This window comes from Catharus ustulatus, chromosome 14, assembly GCF_009819885.2.
Source record: "Catharus ustulatus isolate bCatUst1 chromosome 14, bCatUst1.pri.v2, whole genome shotgun sequence".
In the NCBI taxonomy this organism is placed as follows: Eukaryota; Metazoa; Chordata; class Aves; order Passeriformes; family Turdidae; genus Catharus; species Catharus ustulatus.
The window spans coordinates 10,107,674-10,132,716 of record NC_046234.1 but is presented as its reverse complement, the minus strand read 5'-3'; the positions used below and the strand labels follow the sequence as shown (position 1 = coordinate 10,132,716).

General features: G+C 37.4%; 1 protein-coding gene across 5 annotated transcripts in view; it reads right to left on the bottom strand.

Annotated features, from left to right (window-relative positions):
• The window catches only part of TENM1 (teneurin transmembrane protein 1), an 817,608-nt gene that overhangs the window by 649,516 nt on the left and 143,049 nt on the right, over positions 1 to 25,043 (bottom strand). The gene's annotated exons all lie outside the window — the stretch shown is intronic.

The following is a 25,043-nucleotide window of genomic DNA, read 5'->3' as shown; positions in this document are numbered from 1 at the left end:
ATGGGGGACAAATGACAGTGCCTTGGTGACAGTAATGCACCACATTGAAGGCAAGAAGTCAGTATTTATGAAAAGCCAAACTGTCTGATCCATATCCCTACCAGGTTGCTGGTGTTTTATGCTCAACACACATGCAGACAAACATCCAGGTGGAGACAGGCAGCAATGAGCACCTCTGAAAGCAAGTTTCAAAAGGCAAAAGATTTCATTCCAACCACATTATGGATTCCTAAACTTACTCTACTTTGTAATCAACAAAGATGAAGACACAAACACAGAGGCAACTTTCTGAGGATCTCTTTGCCCCTAAATAATCCTTTCAGTTGCCATTTTTTTCCTCTCTGTGAGATGGTGGAAGTACTTCTTGGTGTTTCCATGACTGCGTACACTCGTACACTATAGTTACCTTACAGAAAGTGTTACTTTGCTGCTTTTCTCCCCCTACCCTTGGTAAAGAATTTGAAGTACTAGTCTTGATTCTGTTGCAATCTCTTTTAGTCCTCTACCTTTCTTGGAACCTGAACTACCCATTGTAAACAAGAAAGATACTGCAATATGACATGAAAAGAGCTCAAAGATGGGAGATTGCCAGCTGGCCAATGTCCTGAAAACTCTCCAGGAGAATGACAGGAGGCAGCAAGCGGAATTGCTAAAAATAGTCATGGGGATGACAGAAATTGCAGCTTAGGAGAGATGGGAAATGCTCACTTAGAGCTTCATTCAAACCCCAGACCTAACACATTCATCTTGAATCAGGAAAAATCAGGAATTGGTTTAACTGGAAACTTTGGTTTAGCTGGTAAGGAGATAAGAAGAAACTGTGGACCAGATCCAGTTCTGTGGTTCTGGATAATGGAAAACTGTCATATGCAGCTGAATTAGGAAGAAAAGACAAAAAGTAAAGCAGATTTTGCTGAAGAGGAGCATGTTAATTATCTTCTAGAGAAAGGTAAGTCCCTGAAGTCATAAAACTCTTTGAACACAGTTTCACTGGGATAAGGTCAGAAAAGCAGCTGCTTTGTTCTCAGTTAAAACATAGAATAAAAGAACACAAACAAACCAAAAACCTCCCAAAACTAACAAGCAAACAAAATGAACCAGAAAGCCCCTTGAAGCCATGTATTTTCTAAACTGTCTGTTGTACTTTAGAAGAAAAACAATTAGAAATAACAACTAAATCCTTCTCCACGTATCAGTCAACTCAATAAATATATATGTCCAGTATTACTTAATAGTTTTTAAATAAAACAACCACCATAATATAAATTTTCTTATTGGCTAGGAGACACATCTGAAGACTTTCAAAGCATTTGCCGGGGGTGTCCAGAGAGTAAAGCTTCTTAGTAAAAAGTCTTTGCTTTGATAATTTTAAATAATAATTTGGTCTTACTCTTAGAGCTCATGACACAGCATTTTCTGCAGGTTTTACAATCTTCTCTACTGCTTAGCTTTAAGACCATTACCTAAGAAAGATTTCACTACATATAAATGTGCTAAGACACAGATTAAAATTTAATTAACCAGATTCATATTTTTCAGTGACATCCTTGCAGAGACAGCTTATATAATTATTTATAGAATTTTTAAATTACATTTCTAATACTACATCAGGAATATCATTCTTTCTTAAAAGTTATTTTACTCTTAATCTTAACGTGACATTTTCCAATCCTACCCAGCTGCAAATTCTTGAAAGGTTCTGACTTGCACCAAAAATTATCATTAAAAATTATCTATATTTGAATTAAGTTCAGTTTTTGTGAAAACATTTAACTCTCAGTATAAAAGCTTTGCAGCTTAGAATTTATCAAGATCCTTGGCAAATATTTAAATAATTGCCTTCACTTTAAAATGTACTTATGGTTTGAATTTATATAAGTTCAACTTCTGCCCAAACAGCCATATCACAGAAGAGCTGAATCCCATCAGGTTCTGAATATTGTAAAGGATGGTGATTCCACAACCTTTCTTCACTATTGTTTCAGTGTCCAACATCCATCATATTAAAAAAAAAAAAAAAAAAGAGAAAAAAGTTGTTTCTTTCTACTTCAGGTAAACCAATTCCAGCTCTCAGCCTCTTCTAGTATGTCAGATGCTCCACTCCTTAGTCTTTACTGGCTTTTTACTGAACCTGTCCATGTCTCTGTTGAACACAGATGCCCACTGGACACAGTGTTCCAATTTTGGTCTCACCAATGTATTCCTATAGTACATATATATGTATTTATAAAGCAGAACAAACTGCACACTGATTTATCCAGGGAATTAATAGAGGTTCACCCTAAGCTCTCCTACAATTATTTAACACAGTAACAAAAGATCTTCTTTCAACTGCTCAGCTGAGGTGAAAAATGTTGTCTGTTGCTTTTAGATGTCACATTTAGATCTCCATTCCTTCTCTAAAACCCCTCTTTTTATATCTTAGAGAAATAAATTTCTATTATGCATGAACTCTGTTTTGCTCACTTCAAGAGCTGTATTCTCTGACATGAGATTTTTAGCCTTGGATGGGCACAGATGTTGTCTCTACTATTCTGGCAAAAAACCACAAGCACTAACAGGTGCTCCATTTGTTTGGCCTTTAAAACAAGAGCAAAAGGGATCAGCATCTCTGGATTTTAAAATTCCTGAATCTTTTAGCTCTTTGGTAATCTGCAGCTCTAGTATGCCCAGAGACTCATTCTTACCACTCTTGTGAAAAAGGAGATGGATAAAAAAAAAAATCACACGCTTCCAAGGCCAGTCTGTGTTTGCACACCCATCCCTACCAGAGTACTGCAGGAGCTGTCTGGTCTCCAGTCTGCTCATGATTTTTGCTGCCATGGTTCTACCAGAGCAGCCACGACCCAGCTCTGTCCTCAATACGGGGGCTTGTACTTACTGCTCACATCTCTGCAGCCAATTACCACCTCCCCTGAACTGTGCTGGCACTTTGAAATGCAGAAAGTTTCCAGGAGTAGAAACCCATGAAGTTTCAGAATTCCATTCTCCAGGGAAGAGAAAGAAAAGAGCCTGACATTAAAGATCTATAACTCAAGTTTTGATTATATACTGCCATGCATCTGTGTGTAGTGACCTAGATATCACTGTGAGCAATTCTCAACAGGAAGATAAAGCAAGCTTGGGAATATTCTTTATGTTATCAAAGTACAAGAAGCAAAGGTAAAATTATATCTGCTTATTCCTTGGTACAGTTTGCAGTTTCCATAAACCCGCAGGAGGTGTTGTGGACTACTGTTACTCTCATAAAAGTCCATTATTAATGCTAGTTTTTATTTTTCTGATTTACAGAAATCTGAGTTATGTGCACACAAATTAAATGTCAAAGTAAATCCTACCTGATATTGCTATAATTTTGGAATAATTTCTCAGGATAGTTTAGACTGTCCCAACCATCATTATTCTTGGCTATGTTAAGATGAATGAGAAGAATGAATAAGAGAATAAGAATGAACACAGACAACTTTTAGAAATATTAGCATTATTTTTTCCTCAGAAGAAGCTTGAGTTCTTGTTGGGTTTTGTTTATTTGGTTGGTTTGGTTTTTAATATTACTCATTAGTCCCCTAGGATTCCATTGCTTATTAATCCAATGTTTTAAACATGAAATTACTATTTTAACAAAAACATTTTGTCATCTTTCAAAGTGAGATCTAAGGAAGCAGAGACAAAACACTTTATTCACTAAGAGATGCAATTATTTTCTTTGCTTATGCAACCTAATCCTAAAAGCCAAGGCATCCATGGAACAAACAGACTGAATCCCTAATAAATGAATATAAATCTATTAAATCCTTTAAGAAAGGATTCCAATCTCAATGGAATTGGGAGATTCTAGCATCCTTTTATGCTTCTGACAGTGGCTAGTTCACTTCCAGTAGGATCTCTGTGCATTTTACATGCCAGACACCAGGAGAAGGTCCTCTGACTGTCTGTACTTTTGTCCATGTTAGAGCTTATTAATCAGAGAAATGCACCTCCCAAAGTTTGAAGTGTCAAAAATGGAGACCTGAGTTTTTAGAGCAGCCCTGGATCGTGTGCTTCAGCACTGCAGCTCTCAGCACCAAGCCAGTTAAGGGTGTGCTGGAGAGCATTGAGGAGATTTCCCTTTTACATCAAAGTCACTAAGCACCCCTGCTGAGCAGTTTTCTGGGGACAGAAACTCTTCACCAGGCTTTGCAATTTGCAGATTCTGAGACAAGAATTTCAGCTGTTGTTTCATGATGTTGCCACCTGCCATCTCTCTCTGTCTTCTCAGAGGCTTCAATTTGCTTTACTAGGAGAAAAAACTTGTATTGAAGAGAAAAAAAAAATATCACTGCACTGTCATATAAATATACGATGAGCCTGCATCTTGTGTTGCTGCATGCAGCTCTGGTCCCCCCAGCTCAGCAAAATTATAAATGAGATGGAAAAGAAATAGTAAATAATTCTGATGAATGATACAGAACTGCTTCCCAACAAGAAGCCAATCAAAGAATTCCTCAGCTTAGACCACAGATGCACAAGATGTACCTGCTGTATATGCACTCACAATACTATATTCCCTTTCTAAAACAGGTTATGTAGCATAGCACAGTGTATCTGTTAGAAAATCTTACCTTAGAAATTCTACAAGAGGTTTCTTTGGGAACTTGAGTGCCACAGAAAGTTCTGGAAACATTTCCGATCAAAAGTAAAACCTTGATGCTTAATATTTCAAATTCTGACAGTAATAAAGATATACCATTTAATGAACACTTAGTCATGTAAACTTTTAGCTTTTAGATTCAATCAATTTTATTTAAGTTTTCTACAGGTTGTATAAAATCTCTTAGGTTTTTAAAAACTTTTTATTTTCATCAGTTCATCTTTCTAATGAAGTCACTTAATATTTCCATGTAAAAGTCTTAAGAAAATCAATGTTTCTAATATTTCAGTATACCACAGAATGCTACAGTAAAGAACTCACTGAATATTAATGATTTTCTAAATAATCTACTATGTTTTCTTCTAACAAGAAAAAAAATTACCTTTAGATGAATAAAAGGCTTAGATTAATTTTTATTTTGCATTTCTATGAATGTGTATATTAATTTTCTCACAAAGTAATTCTGAAAATTAAAAGCTATTTACTGAGAAAGAACTGAGTAGCCTGGAGGTAAAAAACAGAGGGAATAAGTAAAAGTAGTATGTGAACAGATCTAGTATACCAGATCTATCATTTCCTCACTTGTTTTTTTCAAAGCTCATTAGAAAAAATCCAGTAAAACACAAATGTCTGCAATAATTTTAATGGACATTGACTAAGTTTAATAGAAATTTCTCTAGTTGCTTTGAGCTAGGGCTAAGTTATAACATTATTTGTATTTTGTGGGAATAAAGTAGTTTCATAGAATAACTAAGTAAAACAATCTATCTAAATCATTACTATTTTCAGAGGGAAGGGATTGCTTTTGAGCCCAAATACATTGAAACCAGTGCAGAAAGTTGGCCATTTACTAAATACTGTATTACCAGCTTACAAATACATCTGCTGTCTCAGATAGAACAGGTGGTAATAAACAAACCCATCTGCCAGCATACACTGTAGGTAAAATTCACTTACTTTTGAGTCTGGGAATTATTACAACCAACAGTGAGATTTTCAAATACTTTTTTTCACCACTTAACACAATATTTAACTTATGAAATGCAACCTTTCATGAGGCCAAAAGAGAGTTCAGGTGAACAAAAAGGCTCTTTGAGGCTGGAAGGTGCTGAGTGGACCCCATGAATGCCTCACTCAGCCCTTGCAGTGCACGGCCAGCAGCAGCCTTGTACCAGCTCCATTTCATTCTTGAGGTGTCATAAACCCCTGTCATAAGAGGAAACCTTTCAGAATTATGACTTGTAATGTCAAATGTCATTAGACATTTTGTCTGACTTTTCAAACCAATGCACAGATTCCTTTTCACTGACTCAGTCACTTTGAGCTGTGCAGTGTCTGAAGACCCTCTACAGAAGGTTGCTAATGTTGTATGGAATTAAAAACTCCTGGTCAGTACATAGAGACTATTTTGTGCATTTACTATGGCAAGATTTGTTCTAAAATTAGTTTTCATACTACACAAGTCCTTCACATAATTATCATAAAAATATAGTTAGGAAAAAACATGCAACTACTTCAGAAAAATTCCTGATGTTCAGAGTGCCTGATATGTATGCAACTTCATATGAAAGCTTTGCAAATATAAATATTTAATATAAGCTTATTAAACATTATCCAGTATCCAACTAACTTTTTCTTCCTTCATCTCACAAGTGATTTTTTTCCATGAAATCTGATTCTGGACACTAAACAATTTTAAATATGGAGCTGACTTGTACAGAATTCTGTATTCTCCTGTTTCTTTGATCATCTATCAGATTCAAGCATTCTGCCCAAACCTTCAGACATGACTGAGAATGTCCAACATGAATATTAAAGAAACTGCAAGATCTAACTGTGGTAGTTCAACAAGGACGGTTACTCCAGGTTATTAGTAAAGGAACTCTGCCCAGCATAGGACATCAGTCTTCACTCATACAAAATAACAGACCAGGCATATTAATGATCTCACCTAGACATCAAGCTTTGAAGGATAGCTAGCTTGAAAATTCAAAGTCTTACTAAGTTATTTATCCTGTCTCCTTATTTAAAAAATATCATAATTCATTTCTAGACAAAGTTAGCCTTTTCCAAAATATTTTGTATCACTAATAAATAGCTATTAATTAAGATGAGAACTCTATGGTCTTGCTTACTGTCATTATTATGCCATATCCTTTTTTTGTCATTTGCAAGCCAGATCTCAAGGATCTGGTGCTTTCCAGTGATATTTGGATGGTCTGTCATGTCTCATCCTAACCACAAGTCCCAGTCCCTGACACTGGTGGCATTTCCCTGCAGCTGGCACATTTACATCTTCCCACAACCCTCTATCAGCTATTCCTGATTCATATTATATTCTCCCACCACCTCTCCATGGTCCTGGTACTTTACTTTCAAAAGTAATTTTTCAAATTATCTTCCTTCTTAGCAACAGTCCATACCTAAAATTTGTATTTCTAGAACAATCATCACCTTTAACTCTTCAAATCTAGATATCCCCTATACGCATTCTGTTTAATTTCAGTATTCTCTTTATGTAAGTATTCTGTTTAATTTCCTCCTGGTAATTCTTGGAGAAATATTTTAGTTATTTAAACTCAATAAGCTGCTGACTGTTAGACAGACCTAATCAAGTACTTCCCATTGTTTTAGCATCTGTTTATTCTCAGCTGCCAATTTTTCCTAGTTTCCTCTCCAATGATTCTTTGTATCGTATCTGTCTCTTACATGAAATCCATCTCACCAAAGCAGCGTACAGAAGGAAGTATGATATCAGCCAAATAAACACAACATAAAAATGTAAAAACTTTCTGCATGATCTATAGGGTTTTAGGAACACTTCCACTTAGTTGCAATGTGGCTGATACACAAAGCAAACTGAATAAATCTCTAAATACATGAGGACAAGAAAATAATGTAAACAGAATGTGAGGAGTTATTAATGCATTCTCAAAAACTAATAGCATTCATCAGGTTCATTTTAGCCCTCTAGAGAAGCTATGAATAGTAGATAAAAATGAAGTTGATAAAGAAATTAATAGAGTCTTTTGGAAATAGGGGCAGTCTTTCAGAGCTGTGCATTTTGAACACAGGTAGATGAGAATGACATGCCTGACCTTAAATGTAACACTTCTCTTTGTAGATTGAGTTATTTGTATTAGACTTGTCAATCAAATCAGGCATGAATATATTTCAGCAGCTGTGAAATTTGATTAAAACTTATTGCAGTCTTTCCTGAAGTCTGAATACATTTAGATGGCCTGCTACTTGTGAAATTTTGATTTTGCTTGTTAATTGTTCATTATTTTTTACTGTTAGGGAAACTATTCTCGCTTTGCTTTCAGCTGAAGAGCAGTTAAAATCAGCCCTTTCACATTAACACTTCCATACCCTGAGGCAATATTTAAGATGCCTTTTACAGCAAGAATCCTGACTGCACACACTACTAAATGTTATGCTTAATACTTGAAAAAAGTAAAATCTTTAAATACTTGCACTGCAGGAAACTAATTACAAGAAACTAATGCTTTCGTAATTTAAAAATCCAGTTTTGTTTAACTGGACTTCTACCTCAAACAACTTACAAACCTGGATGTCTAGGAAAAAATGGGAGAAGAAGAAAGTATTTGGTAGACCTGCAACATTGTTGCAGACAAAATAATTCAGTCTATAAGGACAGTTACTCATTATTATTACTTTAATATTGAAAATTATGCACTGCTATGAAAATACTTATTGAGCAACTGCTCTTTAAATATTAGGAAAATTGGCTAAATATCAGACAGGCATGAGTTTTATTCTCTTCCCACATCTTAGAAAAATTATGGTATCATGAAGATAATTCTGTCTCTTTGCAGCAACAAGAAAGCTGTAGGGCTTTCAGTCCTGATTTTTAGCCCCCCTCCATTCTCCAAAAGGAACAGTTTCAAAGGTGCACATGGCAGTGAAGATATTTTATGATGAATGTAGCTTTATGGCTCTGATCTCAGATAGACAGGTGTCTAATTGTGTCCATGTTTCTGATGCAGAATTTTTATGATTAAATGACATCAATTGCACTCATTATCTGCAGCTCCAAACTAGGAAGACTGGGTTTAAAATTCTTTTGCTACTTATACCTCTTTAAAGTAATTTCAATTACTGCAATATTCTTTTTATCATCACCTTCAGGGTGTAAAGAAAAAAGATATCTAATCCTTCTTTCATCTGAGATTTTCAATAGCAGAATGTAATTATTTTAGTGCATTTATAGAAAGAAATTTTACTGTTGGCTAAAAGAAATACAATATGTGGTGTGTATAGTAGGTGATGTGCATGTATCATCTCCACATGTACAATCAAATTAATTTGAAGCTGCATGGCCAGTTTTCCATCCCTCCTTTAGCCAGCAGTGTGAATGGAACAAAATTGTTGAAATACTAATTTTAATTCCAATGTTCTCACCAATCTAGAGACAATTTGATGCTTTTTTAAGTTTGTCAGTACAACATGCAGTCTCTCTCATTTTACAGAAAAATTTTGTGTCTGCAATATTCTGCCACTTTGGTCTCAGAAACCTAAGGTAATCTTTCTGCTGTTATCACTTTTAAGATGGCAGAGAATTTTTAGAAGTATTATGCATGATGCTATGTAACTTCCCAGAACTGTTGCTGAAGATAAACTTTCCTCCTCAGGAAGCAATCTTCTCTGTGCATATAAAGAGTGGAAATATTCCCAGAATTCCATTTGAGAGTTAACTATATAAGAACAGGCAAGTATTTGTCCAATATTGTAATACAAAGAGAAAACTTAGATGACTATGCAGTTTAATCACTGATAATTCCACCTGTAGGAGGATTTCTGCATAAACACAGCTATTACTAGTTCTGGTCTTTGATTTCAATGTGTCTCACTGTGCATGATGGGTTACACCATTTTTCCTTTAGGGTTATTTGGAGACCTGTTTCTCCTATACAAGATCTCATTTTCTATTGCTCACAGAAGCAAAAATTCTCAGTAATGCAGACCGGTTCTTTCCAGGGAACAGGACAGCTCAGGAGATCTTCAGACAACAAGGCTTAAACAATGGGAAAGCCTCTGTGGTTGTCACAATTCCCACTGACATGATAAATGCAGTCACTCTGAAGCCCAAAGTGGCAAAACCCCCCAAACAAACAACCAAAAAAAACGCCCAACCCCCCAAAAAAAACCCAAAAACAAAAAAAACCAAACGAAGAAAGAAAACCAACAAAAAGCCCTCATCTACCAAAACCCGCACAAAATACCAAAAAAACCCCAAACAAACAAAAAAAAACCACAAAAAAAAACCCACCACCCCCCCCCCCCCCCCCCCCCCCCAAACTCAAAAGAAACAAAACTCCATCTTTAGAAGTTTTGAAGTTGGGAATTACAGTAAATTCACGAATACAAGCCGCACTGACTATAAGCCGCATCTCTGGGTGTTGGCAAATATTTTGGTTTTTGTCCATAGATAAGCCGCACACGAATATAAGCCGCTCTGTCGTTCGCAGCGAGGACCCGCGTGCAATTAGTAACAGAACCGCGGGAGGGCGGGGTTTACTGGCTGAGCTAAGGCTGTGCAGGCTCGGCCCGCTAGGGGCCGCTGACGGGGCCAGGTGGTCCAGCACGGTGCTGCAGCTCGGGGCCACCCGCCGCTGCCACTGGGCTCGGTCACCCCGGGTCGGCGCTGCCCTGCGGTGGCAGGCAGGGACGGAGCTTCCCCTGCTCCTACGGCAGCGGCGGCGGGCGGGGACGGAGCTTTCCCGCGCCCGTGGCGCCGGCGGCGGGCAGGGACGGAGTTTCCCCGCTCCTGCCGCGGCGGCGGCGGGCGGGGACAAAGCACCCCGTCGGCTCCCCGGGCCACAGCAATGGCTGCGCGGGGCTCCCGTCGGCTCCCCGGGCCACAGCAATGGCGGCGCGCGCTTCCCCCCCCCCTCCCTGGGCCGCAGCAATGGCGGCGCCGGCTTCCCCCCCCCTCCCCGGGCCGCAGCAATGGCGGCGCCGGCTTCCCCCCCCTCCCCGGGCCGCGGTAGGGGCGGCCCGGGTCCCCCCTCTCCTCCCCGGGCCGCGGTAGGGGCGGCCCGGGTCCCCCCCCCCCCCCTCCCCCGGCAGGGCCGGCCCGGGTCCCCCCTCTCCTCCCCGAGCTGCAGCAATGGCGGCGCCGGGCCCCCCCCGTCTCTCCCCTGGGCTGTGGCAGAGGAGGAAAGAGCTCTCCCGCCTCTCTCCCCGCCCCCCGTTCTGCCTACACGGAGCCAGGCTCCACCCGCGGTGCAACAAAGTAGCGATTTGTAACAATCGCAAAATGCCGACTTTGCAGCTGCTCGGCTCAGCACTCTGGCAGGCACTTCTGAGGTTGTATTAGCCGCTCCTGATTATTAGCCGCATTTCCGGTTTAGGAGCAAAATCTTAGTCAAATTGGTGCGGCTTGTATTCATGAAATTACTGTAATCACTATTACAGCTGCACCCACAGGCAGATAACTTCACTTTCAAAGCCTTAGTCGGGAAAATTAAAAGCATTCCCAATAATGAACGGGTCAAAATGGAGAGCTTAAAGAGGCTCATTCTTCAAACCCACTCCTGTGGTGTTTGTAAGCTGTGGATAGGTGGGGCTCTCCAAGCATTCACTATGTTCATAGATTACCAGAGGCTGAGCAGCAATTCATACAACACAATGAGAGCTCAATCCATAACTTGATAGAGAAGGATGAATAAGTTTTCCTACTTAAAATAGAAAGATGGCCAAGATTGTCAGTAGGAACTTGATTGGTTTGCAAAAGAAACTTGTCCAATTTGTGCATTTATGAGACACACTGTAAAAGCTCTGTGAGATTAAAGACCAATGTGCCATTGGAGTACACAGGCAAAGAAAATGTCAATACAAACATACTATCAATGCAGAGATTCACATTCTTCAAAGAGCACAATCTAATTCAGAAAGGTCTGAATGCTCTTCTCTAAAGCATAGTAACAGTGTCAGTGCAGAGTATTACCCCCAGAGAGATTTCTTCATAGCAGTTTTAGATTAACTGACATCCTAAAATATTCTTTTTTTACTCTTTGAGTTGAAGCAATGTAAATCTTTCTTATTCCAGGTGTTACAAAAGCTACACAAAAGTTATTTTGGATGAGGAAATATTTGTTCCAAAGGTTGGGAAACAAAATGAAACTGCAATGAAGTTCACTATTTCACATCCACACAGCCACTTTCATTTATCGCAGCACTCTAAGACAGCCATAATAATAACTCAAGCAAGGTTTGTTATGGACAAACCTCCACTCTTCCATGTGACCTCTACAGAACCTGCTGAAGTCAAGGCTGTGGTGACTTATCCATCAGGAAATCTGCTTCTGATTGATTCATTCTGATTAAGCATGGGGACAAATGCAGAGGGAATGTGTGTGTGGGGAAGTCACACATGGGAATGCACTGTCAGGTGTCAGGCAGTCCTGATCTAAGGCAACTGTGTTAGCATAGTTTGTGTGCCAAGATGCTGGAAGAACATGCTGCATTTGGATTAGAAATATACAATATTAATAAACATTTTAAATCCTTTTTCTTCCTAAATCAGCATGCTTTGGCATGTAACCACCAGTCCGGGCTTCTTATATTTCTGTTAACTCAGAAGTGATCTGTACAAATCAATAATCCCTGCATAAGCAAGTGAGAAAAAGTCTAAGCAAGTCTAAGCTTGTCAAGTGGAAAGTGCTGAAGGAAAAGTACAAGTTTCAAAAAATTTCTCTTGATTTGTCTTTGAAATTCATCTTTAGTATGCTGAACTGAATCAAGGGAGAAAAGAATCATAAAATATAGCGGTACTAAATATTCAATATGAAAAGTAAACATCAAGAAATTTCTTTGCATATCTCAGTGAAATTTCTAATCAATTAGGACTGTACATGCTTGCAGTCAATTTACATGTATTTCCAAATCAAAGAAACTTTTGGAAAATACACCAGAAACACAATTAAAATACAGTAGAGATACACAGAAATAAAATAAGTAAATGACAATTAACTACCTTCTTACTCCTGGAATGCATATCCATATCCAGAAATAATAGCTTTGTTTTAATTACTAATTATTTAAGTTCCATGAATTTTCAATGTTATGCTCATAAGAAACTCTTATGATATTTTATAGCAATAAAACCCAGTTATTTTAAACAATTTGGGGAAGATTTAAACTAATCATGATTAGCAATGGTTTGGGATGACTCTTAGATGAATGAAGACAGAGAGATTGGTGGACTGTTTATCATGGCTCATAAAAAGAGAACTGCTCTATTAATTTCTCTCAGCATTTCTCTTAGTACAGAGAAGTGGGGTCATCTCATTACGTGAGGTGTGTGAGTCCCACACAGGAATACAAGAGATTCAGATTGGTTGTGCACATGAAACACACCAGCTATGATCACTGCTCTGATACCATGGTTCTAAATTAGACATTATGCTGTAAAGGTATTCCGTTAATAAAACTATCACTAACAGTGAGGCAATGCAAGGATAGTCCAAAATTTCTGTTGTGGAGGATAACAGGTTTAGAAGGAGCATTGCTACCCATTTAGGCACCCAGAAGCAGATGGAACTGTCTTGCCATCTCATGAGATATTAGAATATGGACACCCAGAATCCTGTTAATAACATCTGTTAACCTAATTACAAAGGATGTGCATCTGCAATAAATTCGTTTCTAAATCAAATAGCTTCCAAACATGTCTTATGACTGTTGATTTGAAATGCTTACAACTCAGTTTTTTCAACAAAAACAACAAACAAAAAGCACCTTCTCACCTCCCAGAGATTTTAAAGTCTTAATAGATCAAACATCTATCCTTTTGTTGAGATATAGACCTTCAACTTGTATATACATGACACCAAATATAACGACAACTACAAATATTTTGTTAAAACTACTATTCAGACTTCAGCATATTTGGACTCAGTTTGAGTTTTCTTAGCAATTTCTGTATTTTTCTGGGTCTCAGATGAGCTTAACAGTTGTTACTAATGATGCACATGTGTGTGAGAAGATAAATGCACACGGTTAATTATGCAGTATCTGGTGAGATTAATGTTGTATCTATATTATCCACATGTATCATTGAGAAAGACAATTTTATACACGAGACCAGGCAATTGATTAAGATGAATCATCACCTCACTGAAGCTCATTTTAACAGTCATTACAAAGGGTCCTGTCTGGCAATTTCAGCAATTTGGGTTAACATGAACCTTTTTTCTCAAGCTGTTTTGAAGGGGTAATTCAAGAGCAGAAAGGCTCAATCTTTACTGTCGGATAGATGATGTTAGAGGGGGAAATATCATTATAAATTATCTCAGTGTACAGGTTATCTTTCATTTTACAACATTTCTTTTTAGGGTAAACCAATTAAATGCCTCCACATTAGAGCAGGTAAGGCTATCACCTCCTGGCTAAATACAGTCCCACAGTTAAATAATTCTAGGTATAAAGAAGATTCATTAATATCATGAAAAAGACCTGGTAAAATCGCACTATTAGATTTACTGCATCTGAGCTCCTGCAGTGACTTTCATTCTAAATGAATGACTTGATTTTACTGTCTCAAACACTGTCAACAAGCCTTACAATTCTCTCCTTTTAAAACAAAGGCTCAAAAGCAAGCAGTGATACTCACACTGGAAGCTACAAATCCAGGACAGGTGAAATGCTGCCATTGCTTTAATACTTCTGTGTTGCTATTCAGTGTAAGACCTCTATGTTTGCCAGCAGTGGTGGAGAAACAGGCATTTTTAAGTTATATTTAAGCAGACCATTACAAATTGACAGTAACAGTCATATCTGAGGTATTTTTAAAAATGGCCCCAATTGGGTTCTGCACATCTGCCACAAATGTAGCAGGCAAACTTAATGGCATCTTTATTGCCCACAAGACAAAATGTTTGGATTAGGTTTTTATTTCTAGATTGAAATTAATCTGCACTCACTGGAGATTGAGTTTACATTAAGAAAAATATTGAAGAAGTCTGTCTTGCATCTGGAGTGGAAGTTTTGTAATGACACTCAGCTCTTGTGGGAATTTTCCTCACAATTTAGCACAATTCCCTGGAAGCTCTGTTTGCTGAATAAACAGGTTTAACTCTTTCCGGAGAACATTCCACATGATTCTTCCCAGAAATCATTATCACCTAAGTGTTATTGGAGTATACCAAATGCCTAAAACGAGCTTAGAAATTTAAACTTGGTTATATATCTTGGGCAGAGTGAGAACTCAGCAGAGAAGGACACTAAGGGACTTGCTGATGTATTGCCTGACCTAGATAAAATGGCGACATTCTAAATGTCTGTAACATGTTTCTATTTGAAGGACCTTTACAAATTTAAGGGGATGGGGGATAAAAGAGATGTTTAAAAGACCAATATATCAAAAATTAGCTTGGTGTAAAAAAGTTTTTGGAAATATTAATGCTTTTCATGAGGCAAGCTGTGTGCCGCACTATAAAATTTGTGGGTTTTATAATGTCCCTTAAAGAGTAATATAAGCAGATGGTTGATGTTTTGGTTACAACCTCTTCTGTATGCATTTCCAATAAAATAAAAAATGAAACCTTTCCTGGCCTGTGATGTTATGATTACACAGATAACTGAACTGTGCTGTGACATAACCATTTAATAAAGTTTCCTATGAACTGTACTATTAAAAATGTAGAGGAACATCTCCATCTACTACTTAGGGAGATTTCATTCACATTTCATGTAACTAAAGCATAAGAGTGAATCATTACTTAGAACATTCTCTGTGATGCATTTTTGTATAGGTGCAACAAAAAATGAAGAAAAAATGTCTGGAGAAATCACAATGAAATTCCATTTTTCTGTGGAATGTATGGCCAGAATGAAATTCCATTTTTCTGTGGAATGTATGGCCAGAATGAAATTCCATTTTTCTGTGGAATGTATGACTAGTGTGGAATTAGACTATGATCAAGCCATGTTTTTCTCAGAAGTCCTGAAGAGTTTTTCAGCACCTGAAGGTGTTCAGGCCATCATATTGCCAAGGTCCCACCATGTTCTGGCTAACTAAACTGTCCCAAAAGATGCTGACTCTTCTCCCAGTTCTCAGCTTTGTCCTGAACGCAGTGTTCTCTCTGCTGGTGCTCTGTTCCTCCTCAACAATGGACAGCAAATGAAAATTTCAAACCCCAGGCACCAACAGATGCACCAAGCTGCCAACCACTCTCAAGACAATTCAATATATACACACCTAAGTCTAACACAAATACTCTTTATGACCATATTTACAGTATGACTCAGCAGCATCAGTGATGTCTCCTACATGGTGGGGATATTAGCTCACAGAGAAAATCCACTTTGGTAAGCAAGCTGTCCTTTTGTCATTTAAAAGTGATAATTAAATGCCATTTCTGCTTAGTGGCATGCAGGATGCTGTTATTCCTATGACCCTTTGGATACTGAATTTTTAGTGAAGAATATAACACAGCAGCTCTCAAGGCTTCACACAGCATGAATTAAGAAGGTTGTGGTTTGGTTTTGCTGCTCCAACTGGTTTCTTTTTATCTTAGTTTCTGCAGTCAGATTTGGGGGCTATTTTTCCATTATCTCACAAAGGCATTATAAGGTTTGAAAAATAGAAATTGTAAAATATTTTAAGCCTCTTGAATGAAAAACACCACAAATCATAAACACCACAAAAGATGAGTATTAGCAGCTGAGACTCCCATTCTTAGCATTTCTATGTTGAAGAAAGACCAGCAGTACTCCTGATATTGCAACACTCCTCTCTCACTGCAAGGATCATAATTTCTCTGCCAGTTTAGCACTTTATAGGTATTTTGAATTCCTCTTCCTTTTTATGTACAACGTGAAATTAAGAATACTCTAAAATACTGACAGTCTAAAAGAGGTAAGTAAGCATTTCCAAAAATTTTGCACAGGCTTATAGTCATTTTTTCTGAGCTAACATGATTTAGAATTATGTAAATTTAGTGGCTGTGGAGAGATAGAGAGATAGCCATCTAATCCTGCAGTGGGAAAACCAATACAAAACAATATTATTGACATTAATGAGATCAGAAGCAAATTCATTTCTTGGTCACTATTTGAACATTTGAAGACCAGACTTGTGATAGCTCAGAGAAACCAATGATTTCCTTTCATTTCCCTCTGACACTTCCTATTGAATTACACACTTTGCTGTGTTGTTTCATGTTGCAAGTAATAGTGGTCACCCAGACAGATAATGTTTCCTCTCCCCTGCAGAGGGGACATAAGATTTACACATCCTATAAAGAAAGACATCAGAATATTGAAATGCTTTTAAAATTACATTCTTCACTTTACTGTAAATATATTTCTTTGACTGTGTGTATACTACAACATAAAGTACATTTTTAGAATCTAAAGTGGCATACATTAGGTTGTTTTTCAACAGGGAAAAAATGGATAAAAGCAGAACGCTACTTCTTAAGTATTTTGAGTTTTCAGACATCACCAAAGATGGAAACATTTTCTTTTTCCACTCATTTTTTCAAAGTATCAGACTATGCCTTTATTTTTTTTCCTGTATGGCTGATAAAATGCTAAATGCTGCACCTCATAGATCTCCCTGCATATAGCTACAGAACAGCTGCCAAAGGCTCTGAGCACCTCTGAAAAGGTGATGAAGCTCCACTTCTTGAAATGACTGTTAGTTGCAAAAGACACTTCAACGTTTTCTACCTTTTCCTCTGTATGAAAGTCACTGTTGAGATACCAGCTATAAATAGTTTTCTTTGTACACTAGGTGCTTTTCTCTCATCCTTTCTTCCTCCCTCTGACTCTGCCCACTGAATAAGCACTTTGCTGAACCACTTCAGAAGCTCAGTGAAATCAAACATTCTCCTGTCTCTCCATTTCTTCTAGAAATAATGAGGGTTGGTTGCAATTTTTTAAAGTTTTCATCTACTGTGATAAGCCAGCAATCTTTTTCAAATATTTTACTGTGTGACAGCTGATTGTCTTGATTTTAGAAGTTTCAAGTGTGAGTTTGAGGATAAGGATTGCTTATCTATAGTTTTATTCTTCTAAAATTAATGCTAAAATTACTTTTATTATCTAAAAAACCCAAAACATCAGGCATCCTGGTAGTGACAAATATCACCAAAATAGGGCAAGCCCTTTTTGCATGGTTTTCCAGTCCAAGACTCACAATCTCCTGAGATCCCATTTTACCTTAGTTGTTTTTCATTCCTTCACAAAAAGAAAAAAATAAAATCATCATTTGGTAGACAAGCAGTGTCAAAACATGGCGAGAAGAGGTATGTCATGTCAAAATAGTGCAGGTAAACAAAAGGTAAAGTCTTCCACTCACCCTGAAAACAGCAGAAATCAAACTCAGTCAGACATTGCTGCTGCTACAGGAACCTTCCAGCAAAGAGGATTGAAGACTGCAAATCACCACTCATACACAGTTATGGCCTCTGAAATTCTAAAAGCTTAAGCTAAATATTGAAAGAACATCAGTTTAGAATATTCGTAGGTCTGATGATGATATTTAAAGAGCTTTCCTCGTAGCAAGATATAGAAGCACATGATAGTTCCTGATACATTGCTGGTTGCAAACCAACTTTCAGTACAATCCTTAGTGTGTTTCCCACATAATGTGACTTGGAAAACTGATAGGGAGCCTTAATCAAGTACACACCTACATCATTGAACATTTAATGCTGAAAACGGGCAGAGACAAATCTCAGGTAGCAAAACTCATAACATTAAAGGGTGTTAGACAAGACATTCTTTCCCGTTTCTGCTGTCAGATATTAAATGTGTGCCACTAGATCCTGAACACATGAGTTTAAGATCAGAGCAAACATTCCCCCTTCACTCCATTCAACTGTCTCCTATGACCACTCAGTTTGAAAATATTACATTCTGCTGTATTATCTGAGGAACAAAAATACTTTATCTGGGCTTTCTGCCTTTATTCAACACCCAGAACAATCTATGTCTATTCCTTTAAGCTCCTTTGGATGTTAAAAAATATGGTTCATAAATCTTTGTAATCCTGAGGGGAGGATAGCATATAAAGAGTTTACTGGCATTAGGATTAAGTCTAGTGTATTCCAGTACAATCTTTAATCTCCTAAAATCTACCTCACCATTCCAAGCTGTTTTGTGAGAGTAGATGAAGCTTTGGAAATAGGACACAGCTGGCTAGAGTGATAGACACAAAAAACTTAAAAAAAAAAAAAAAGGAAAGAAGAGAAAAGAAAAAGAGAGAAAAGAAGCAATTGGAAAAACTGTTAATGGGCTGATTTAACATAGTGACATGCAAAACATTATTTTTATTAACTAAGAAATTAAAGAAGTTGGATGAAATTCTTGTAAAACAAATTAGGAGGAAAAATTATCATCAAGGTTTGAAATCAGGGAAGATTCAAACATGGACCAAAACATATCTAAAATCACTCTACAAGATAGCAAAGTCTTGTTTGGTTCTGAGACTCCTTGATACAAAATAATACAATAAATGTTTCTTAGGTAACAAAAAAGGACACAACTGCATGCTGAAATGGACTTTTTGCTCTCTTTTGATGAAAATGTGTGGAATGAATGCACTGCTGAAGCCATGAATTACTCAAGAGAAAAATGTAGGGAAAGGTTATTATTAGGCATATTTCTGAAGAATGCTACAGTTCTCTTTGGACTTGTGATTTCCAATTCAAAGTTTCCTGTTGAGATACCTATGGTCTCGTTGAGTTTAAAGTTTCAAAAGACCAAAAGCAGCGCAGCTCAGCAAGTAAAGCACAGCCTGACCGGCTGAGATACTGGAGCACTGCTCCCCAGCTCTGCACATCACCTGAGGGATTTCACTGCAGAAGTCTCAGTTTCCTTTGGCTCTGCCAAGCTCAGGAAAGTGTATATACTGACAGCAAAATGTAAACATTTGCTTAAGGGCTATTGTGACCCTTGTATTTAAATACGTGTTTAAATGATAAGTGAATTAGGCCTTAGATAGTAAATACACATGACATGCTTGTGCTGTATTTGGAAAAGACAGGTGTCCTTGCTCCTCCTCTGTGGCTGCAATCCCACGGCACAGGAGCGTCACACAATGAAAAAAAAAACAATGAAGCAAATTCTTCCACTTCTGTTCTGAAATGATACTTAAATTTTTGAACCTGAAATCTCTGTTTTGAAAAGTTACAAGTGTCAGTGCAACAAATCGTTAGACACAAGCACAAACCTCTGTATCTACCCGGGACAATGCCAGTCTCTCTTTCCACCCACTCCTTTTTCTTTTGAATGGAGATGTCAACTTTTCTGTATCTCAGATTTTTCAACCTGCCTTGTCTAAGCTTCAAATATATTGAAGTTCTGGCTGAAGCAGTGCCATAATACACAGAAATAAGTTTTCTGGTAAATTTATGCAAATAATTCTGCATATAACTGATATTTATCAGCATTTCAACTATTAGGTAACTTAGATTTTACGTATTTCCAGCACTGAAGAGAAATATGAGCAGCAAGTAATCATGGTACTGCAGAATCTACAACACAGTACAATAATAGCATTTCTTTCTTATTTAGTAGTTTGTATTTCCAAAGCACCACACAGTCATGAACAAATTAATCTAGGGCTTACACTGAATTTTACTGATAAGGACATTAAAAGCCTTTAGCAAATGCTTAATTGAAATAACTGCCACACATTAATTCCTAGAAACTTGTTTTAGCATCCTAGAGATTTAGCAAGCACCTAATGAGTGAACTCAATATGCCCCAGTGCACAGAATTCTGTGTGTGCTTTTCTTGAGTCTCAACTAGCAAGAAAATGCTTTGAAATGACATCTTAGAAGAAAAGGAAGGGCACATTACCAGAAAGAATCTAATGATTCACTGTACCATGGAGCATGAGCAGAAACCAGTCTTTAAGGCTGGCTTTTAGCTGACAGTATAGTTTTCCATGAAGTAAAAAAAAAAAAAAAATCACTCTGTCATTTCAGTAATTCTGAATTTGACTCCCAAATCCAAAGGTTTGCCCTTTTTAAAGCAAAAATGTGACTGTCACCCATTTTTCCCCTCCAAACTAGTAACTTAATTGTGATAATTCAGTAAAACCTGGCAGAGAAGGCACTGTGAGGAGCCCAAGGGGTTTCTAAGGAAATTATTTTCCAAGGAAAAGCATCACTGCTTTTCTGCTGTCTCCTGTCAGAAATCTGAATGTTTCAAGTTCCCCACCGAACACCACTGTCATGAATGCAATTTTTATTTTGAATTTGTTCTTCTTCCACACTCATTTTTGAGTACAGTGTCTGGCATTTAACCAATTTGTTTGTCTCCCCAGTAAAAGATGTAAAGAAAAAAGGTGGGATTCTTCACATCCACATCTCAAAGCACTTTTCATTTGAAAACTTCTCAGGGTACACTTGATCCCATCTTTCCCATCACTAATAATAACAATAACCAGCGTCAGGCCCAGCACTGATCCCTGTGAACCCCACTTGTGACAGGTTGCCAGTTTGAGGAGCCGCTTCCCACCACATTCTGGATGCTGATGGCTGGCTAGTTCCCCATCCACTGCTTGGACCACTTGTCCAGACTCTGACACATCAGCTTCTCAGGGAAGAGATTGTGGGAAACTGTATTGAAAGCCTTGGGAAAATCCAGTCAGTTGATGTTTGTTGCTCAGCTCACATCAACAAAGCAGGTTGTAGAAGGTGACCCAGTTGGCAAGCAGTGTTTACCCTCAGTGAATCCATGCTGGTTTTTCCAATCATGTGCTTCATCTGACCTGGAATAGCCTCCAGGGGGATCCATTCCCTAATCTCCCCAGGGACCAAAATAACACTGATGGGCCAATAATCTCGCAATTATTCCTTTAAGACTTTCTTGCAGGTGGGTGTGGCAGTAGCCTTTTTCCATCTTCTGAGACAGCCCCTGACCTCCACAACTACTCTGAGGTGATGGAGAACAGCCTCCCAACAACATCAGGGCCCAGCAATTTGCAGGGCTCAAGCTCCTGCCATAGTTCATGTGCCAGCTTTTCCTGCTCTGACAGTGATGCTCCGTCCTCTTTGGTCTCCTCAACAGGCCAAGGTTAGGTCATTACTATGGTTTAGACTTTTGCTTACCCAGTTTTGGGGGACACTCAGAGGATCTGGAATACTTTGTGAGGGGAAGAAAACGAAAGGCAACAGGCAGAGTAGGAACTGGAGACTAGGAGAGTGAATGACCGTAGTCATGGAAAGAAGGTGGAAGGGAGTGTATTATATTCTTAGAGGAAGTATTCTGCAGTTGCAAGCTTGAAGATTTTTGCACATCTACCTGTTTAGTCTACCTGTGCAATATTTTGCTAAGTCTCTGCCACAATCTCTGAATTATGTTTCTGCCAGTGTCTCTTCAGGAAAACATCTGTGCTTTCATATAAAAGAAAAAAATGACAATGTGCTTTTCCTATATGTAGATAACATACTGAATTTCAATTCAACATCAATTCCTCCTTGAATAAATGTACAGAAACAATAAGAAGTATACCAAGAAAAGAAACAAAAACTAAAACTGCTTAGACAGTAAGTAAAATAAAAATTACACCTAACAGAACAGATACTTAACAGGTAGAAATGAAGTGGATTCATTCCCCAAAATGGATATTCAAATGCAAATGTTTGCCTTAGTTATAAAGACATGAACATTTAAGTTACACTGACTCATATTATGTTTTTTCTATCCTAAATGTTGTCAAAGTATTTGTCGTCAACTCAAGTGGAACTCAAATTACTTTAAAATATTTAGCATATATAAAACTGACTAATTTCACTAAACAAAGTTTTTAAATCCACGAGTAATTTTATTTTTAACATATTTATGAAAAGAGGGAAAGGTAAAAACTATATATCCAAATTCATAATGAACTACACCTCAGGAGAGTCAAAATGGAATAAATTCTGAACAAATGTTGAATTGGAGGGTGGGGTTAAAGCAACTTCACATTAGTGAAATATCCTATGGTGCCTTACATTATTGATTCTCTGTCAACATCATGTTAGTTCTTTTCTAAATTAGTTCTGTGGCTTGACCTTGAAAAGATTGTGATGCAGAGTCCACAGCTTCATTCTAATTGCTGTTTTTCCTGGTGGACTTAACCATGCCAACCTGTCACTCATCAAGACCATTTGTCTGTGAACAGACTTAATTAAACACCTCAAATCAAATTTCTCTGATCCTTTCCACTATTAAAAAACCCACATGTGCTCCATGAGCTATTAAGAGTTTTCTAAAGGAAAAACTCTTAGCATCTTCATTGGGATTGCTCTGTACTGTTGAAGAAAGGCAGAATTCAAAAACTAAGATTATTAATTAGGATGGGAAAATAAAATATTTCTAGAGACAACAAAGATTTTTCTAACTCCTAATCATACAGCAGAAGATTAAAGAATGATTCAAAGCACCTACAGAACTTTTCCTTTTTTTCCCCTCATCTCCTTCATAGAAGATTTTCAACATGCTGTACAGGCTTGATTTGAATATGAATTTTAATTGATCTTCTTCAGGTTTAAACAGGTACCTATACTACTTTTTGTAAAAGAGGTAAGCATTTTCATCTTCTCTTTTCATGATTTAAATATCCAACACACTGGTAAAAACAGTGAAAGTGAAAATACCTCAAATATAAATGTGCAGTTTTATTTAAATTATTGGCAAGGTGCTTTTGTTTTCTATTCCTAACAAACTTTCCTGCAACTTTAGTTATCAAATTGTTTCCCAGTTTCATTTAGTCATGTCTTGTAATTGCATTCCAAAGTATTTTACATTTTAAAAAAGAACTAATCTCACAGTTTTGTAAAAGATTATTCTGCATTTGATAGGTATTCACTGCACCATCAAGTGCAGTCTTCAATGTAGATTACTGAGAGTTATAATTTAAGAGCATTTCTTAATAATCAATTTATGAATAATTAATATATCTTACATTGGGAAATATTTAGATAATGCTATTCCTGTAACAGCTTTCATGAAAGAAAAATTAGTGGTTATGGCTGGTTTTATTGTTTGAAAGTCTTTAGTGACTTGTAAGGCAATTCTCTCTTTTTGCTCTCAGTTACATATTTTCCAGAATTTTACGAAGACCCAGTCTCTGCAGTCATGTTTGAAACGAAGTTTCTTCATGACAGATATTTAACAGGCTAAGTAGTATTTCACCACTCTAATTAAGGCTGCAGTAACATGCACTAAATAAATACTCAGCCCAACATCTAAATTTGAACTATACTATGAAAACATAACTGAATTCAAACCATTCCCCACAGTACCGGCTTTTTATTTTATAGCTTTACAATTTGGAGTTTGGGAATACAAAGTTTATGTCGTAAAGACATTTAAAGAAGAAAGGCACTGAGGTTTCAGAATTAATTTGAGCTTCTAAAGCAATGTTCAAATATTGCCTCATTGGGTTCTGTCATAAGAATTTAGATCCTTCATGCTAAAAAACCCTAGAGGCTTATTTTCATGTTTGGTGCAACAAATGATATGAGCTGCCTTAAAATACAATAGTAATCGATCTAGGAAAGACACATACACCCCAAACAGTGCACATGTCTAATCTGTGTAATGCCAGGCTTGATAGTTCTCTTCTGCTGAGTTTGTATCACCTCCAAGAAATATAAAATAACATGACAGTGTCAAATAAAGCAAACTAATGTAACATGATTGATCTCTGGTGTCAGGACAGCCAGACTCATCCCTGTGGCATTCCTAGGGCCAGACAAGAGACGCTTCCTTTGACACTCAATAACATATTGTATCTCTACAGCTGCTACAATGTCTGCCTCATACAAATGCATAATTAGCTTTGTATAATACTGGTAAATCTTCCCGCACACAAAGGTTTTATTAACCCTACACTGGGATTGGAAGAAGAAAAAAAAATGTTCTTCTCAATAAAATCTTTTATATGAATGAAAAACACTGCCTGAAATAAGGGAGCTGAAGCACCTGAATCAGCCAAAATTCTAAGTACTATTGGAGGTGATGGCTCTGCTGCACACACACAATGCAGTTTATTTGATACTGAGAAAGACTGAACATTCTTATATCAGATATGGTCTCTTGGGAGAGAGACACATCCCTGAATTTGAAGGCTAAAAATATCTGTGCTGAAAGTGTCAGTCCATTCTCTGTTGTGACTATCACTCTTACTATTCATTTCTCCATTCTTTGAATTCTATTTTACATCACACCAATGTACATGTGAGCAGCATCACTGATATAAATTGAATTAATCAGTATTCAGCCTGATATGCTTAGAAGCAGTACTTTATTTTTCTAACTGTTCTAGTTTTTTAGGCTTCCATGCATCAGTTCTTATTTGGAGGGAAGTACAATAATGAGAACAGAATCTTAAAAATTGTATCTCTTTGGCAAGATTCTTACAAACCAGATATGTGCTATG